Source organism: Zea mays, chromosome 1, assembly GCF_902167145.1.
Source record: "Zea mays cultivar B73 chromosome 1, Zm-B73-REFERENCE-NAM-5.0, whole genome shotgun sequence".
In the NCBI taxonomy this organism is placed as follows: Eukaryota; Viridiplantae; Streptophyta; class Magnoliopsida; order Poales; family Poaceae; genus Zea; species Zea mays.
The window spans coordinates 56,117,359-56,121,750 of NC_050096.1; positions in this window are offsets into that span (position 1 = coordinate 56,117,359).

The window sequence follows — 4,392 nt, forward strand, 5'->3', positions numbered from 1 at the left end:
CTCACTCATCACCTTCCGCACGAGGCAACTCACACTTGATTAAGTGGTCCAGCTAGCCAACAGGCGAGTCCTAGTGCTCGAAATGAGGAAACAACATGGCTTTACGCCCAAATACATACATGTTTAGGCCCCGACAGCCACAATGAACAGACACCGGCACTCAAGGTGCCATTACAAACGGAACTCCGGTTCCACCCCCGTAGGTATGAACAACCCCCCACATTGGAGGGCCTGCGGGACGACAAAATCCCAAGTGGCTCGCCACCGCCCACTCCGGCAGCAGCGACAACGACCTCCGCTCCGAGCGGCCAAACAGCAGCAGCGATGACCTCAGGGCAGACGCTGCTGCGATAAGGCCCTCGCCCACGTCCCCACTCGAGGGGCGAGGACAAGCTATCAAAGCCAAAGAGCCGAGGCCCGGAGCGCGGACGGTAGCGGCGATCTCGTCGGCGACGAGGACTTCTCCAGCCGCCACCACCTCAGCACCAACGACGGTGGTCACCTGTCCGCCGGCAGATCCCCACTCAAGTCCTCCCGAATGGGCGAGCACCGACCACCGCGCGAAGGCGTCGTGCCGGAGCAAGGGCAGGACAGCCCAAGAACACGAACGCCGCCCTAGCAGCGCGCGACGTCTTGGGCGGTCCCCTGATGCGCGCAGCGCAACAGCCGCCCGTACGGCGGGCAGATAGCCGCACTCCGCCCAGTGGTGGGAGGTGGCACCGGAAGTCGTGCCAGAGCCAGCTGAGCCAGCGAACCAGGCATGCTGGAGCTGACGACGCTTGCGGCCGCTCGGCCCCGCGTTGTCGAAGTCCGCCCCTTCCGCTAGGCCGGTGAGCGCCTTCTCCCCTGAATGTTGAAGGAGAAGGTGGCCCACGAACCCGTGCGGGAGGTAGAGCTCCGGCTCAGCTCGCCCTCCGCCCCAGCAAGGATGATGAAGATCCTTGAAGCTGAGGGCGGGGCAGAGGTCGCAGCCCGGGTTGCTTCTCCCCACCATCAAACTGGTGGTCACCGTCTTGGGTGACCATCGACAAGGGGATGCAGCCGGGCTGCCTGATGAAAATCCTTGAAGTCGAGCGATGGTTGAAAGGTACCAACTTCCGCGAAGTTGCGTTCCTCCAACGACAGCAAGACGAAAGCAACGCGGGCGCTCCCCATCCGGGGGCTCGGAAGGTGGAAGGACGCGATGCATGAGGGGAGTGCGAAGGCATGGTTGTCATCCAAGGGGGTCGCCCCCCATTTTAAAGGCGACTCTCCCCACTTGCGTCCTCAGCCGCCGCGGACTGAGTCTTCACCAACACGCTCCAAGGTCCTCCCCCTGCGACACGGGGGCTGGGTCCCGCGCGTCATGCAAGCTGGCCCAGGGCAGAAGAAGCCAAACCACCGCGCGCGGAGCGCATAACTGCCCAGCGGTTACAAGCACTCCTCCACTTTCGCCCAGACCAGCGGGTGAAAGGGCGGACTGCCATGCAGGCGGCATGCAACCGCACCAAGGGGGCGCACCCTTTCGACTTCGACGCGTCCAACATGGAGGCCCAGGCCCATACGTCATGTAACCGGCGCACCGGTTACTACGTGCGAGAAACTGCACCGCCACTTGCGCCAGTACTGCGCCTCCTCGACTGCGGAACCGGAGCCGCGACTCGAGGCGACCCTGTGCATGGCCCAACAGTGCCTACCGAGCACATCGGTCACGGGTCAGTCAGCCGCGGGAGAAGGCGCGACGGTCGATATGGCCAGAAGTGGGCCGACAGTAATGGCGGCAGCAGGCGAGCGAAAGCGGCGATCAAATCGACTGCAGGCTCACATCCCCTCCTGGAGCAGCAGGAGAGCCCTCTCCCACGGCGTGAAGACGACGCGCCCGCGTTCCGTTCCTCGAACGGCTCGCGCACACACAACGGCTGCCTCGCGAACCACTCATCCCGTCGCATTAACTCTGCGGCAGGACAGGCGGCACCTTTGGCAGGCGAAGCAGGCGACGCTTCACCTCCGCCATGATGACCGCGTCAAAAAAGGTACGCCACGTCGTTCAATTTCGTATCCTTTTCCTCTTCCCCTTTCTCTCTCTTGCTACAGGGACCGGGAAAGGGGATACTTTGAAAGGGATCCTTCTCCGTGAAGGAAGCGGGCCCCGAGCCCCCCTACTGGTCAAAGGTTCGAAGGCTGGCCCCTCGGAAGGGTTCGACAGCCGCCTCAGAGCACTCGGGCTCCACGCCCACTACTGGTCAGAGGTTCGAAGGCTGGCCCCTCGGAAGGGTTTGACAGCCGCCTCAGGACACTCGGGCTCCGCGCCCACTACTGATCAGGGGTTCGTAGGCTGGCCCCCGAAGGGTTCGACAGCCGCCTCAGAGCACGTAGAGCGAGGGATGACTCTGGGTATGTCTGATACATGGCCGAGGCTCGGGCTACGCTCCCGAGGTACCCTAGGACATTTCCGAGACCAGCAGGAGCGATTCTGTAACGGAATCCCATCAGAGGGAGGCATCAAGCCCTCGGACCCTATCAAACGGGACCGGGTCCAGCAAATCACCTGCAGGTACTTTTGGAGCGCGCCTCTGGGCCACTAGCCGACCCTTATCGAACGGGGCACGGGCGTCCACTCGGATCACCCGTTAGCAACTCACTGGAGACACCATGTTCGGCGCCCTCCGAGGGCAACATGGCGCTTTCCCCCTCCTCCTTGCGGAAAGGCGACGAAGGGGCATATGAAAAAAGTCGAGTCAGTCCTTGACCGTCCTCTCACTCTGTGTGGAGGCTCGGGGGCTGCTCTCACAAACCCGGCTCCGGCCAAACCGTTGACACGTCAACATACCAGCCCGAGAACTTGGAACCTGACTATGCACCCGGGCAACGACCAGTTCGCATGAGGGAATAACCAGATCGACCGAGGCATCACGAAAAGCATTAAGACCTCGAAGGAGTCAAACCACTCCTCCGAGGCCTCGGGGGCTACACTCGGCGGGTGCGCTCGCGCGCACCCACCGGAACGAAATGCAACCGAGAAAGGCCGGTCCCCTTGCAAAAAAGTGCGACAAAAGCCTCCAAGCGAGTACTAACACTCCTTCGAGGCTCGGGGGCTACTGTCGGGGACCATAATTAGGGGTACCCCCAAGACTCCTAATCTCAGCTGGTAACCCCCATCAGCACAAAGCTGCAAAGGCCTGATGGGCGCGATTCCGGTCAAGGCTCCATCCACTCAAGGGACACGATCTCGCCTCGCCCGAGCCTAGCCTCGGGCAGGAATAGTAGACCAAGGCAGATTCATGCCTCGCTCGAGGGTCTCCTCAAGCAACGGGCACACCTTCGACTCGCCCGAGGCCCAGCTCGAACAGGCTTCGCGGAGAAGCAACCTTGACCAGATCGCCACGCCAACCGACCGTATCACAGGAGCATTCAATGCAAGGATCGCCTGACACCTTATCCTAACGCGCGCCCTTCAGTCGACAGAGCCGAAGTGATCGCAGTCACTTCGCCGCTCCACTGACTGACCTGACAGGAAAACAGCGTCGCCTGCCCTGCTCCGACTGCTGTGCCACTCGCCAGAGTGAGGCCGACAGCAGCTAAGGCCAGCCTCGGGCACCATAGGAAGCTCCGCCTCGCCCGACCCTAGGGCTCGGACTCAACCTCGACGCCGGAAGACGGTCTCCGCCTCGCCCGACCCCAGGGCTCGGACTCAACCTCGACCTCTGACGATGGTCTCCGCCTCGCCCGACCCCAGGGCTCGGACTCAGCCTCAACCTCGGAGGAGCCACCACCTCACCCGACCTCGGGCTCGGACCGACCACGTCACAGGGTAGGCCATCATTACCCTACCCCTAGCCAGCTCAGGCTACGGGGAACAAGACCGGCGTCCCATCTGGCTCCCGCGTGCTCCATGACGACGACGGTTCTCAGCCCCTTACGGAAGCAAGGAGACATCAGCAAGGATCCGACAGCCCCGACAGCTGTGCTTCCACAGGGCTTAAGCGCTCCTCCGACGGCCACGACATCACATGAACAGGGCAGCAACACCTCTCCGACAGCCACGACGACATGTACATAGGGCTCTGGCTCCCCTTTGCTAGACACATTAGCACATTGCTACACCCCCCCATTGTACACCTGGGCCCTCTCCTTACATCTATAAAAGGAAGGTCCAGGGCTCTCATACGAGAGGGTGGCCGCGCGTGAGAACGGGCAGACGCACAAGGCTCTCGCTCTCTCTCTCTCTCTCCCTCGCGAATGCTTGTAACCCCCTACTGCAAGCGCATCCACCCTGGGCGCAGGACAACACGAGGCCACGGTTTCCCCTTACTGTTTTCCCCCCTTGTGTTCCGTCTCGCGCCGACCCATCTGGACTGGGACACGCATCGACAATTTACTCGTCGGTCCAGGGACCCCCTGGGGTCGAAACGC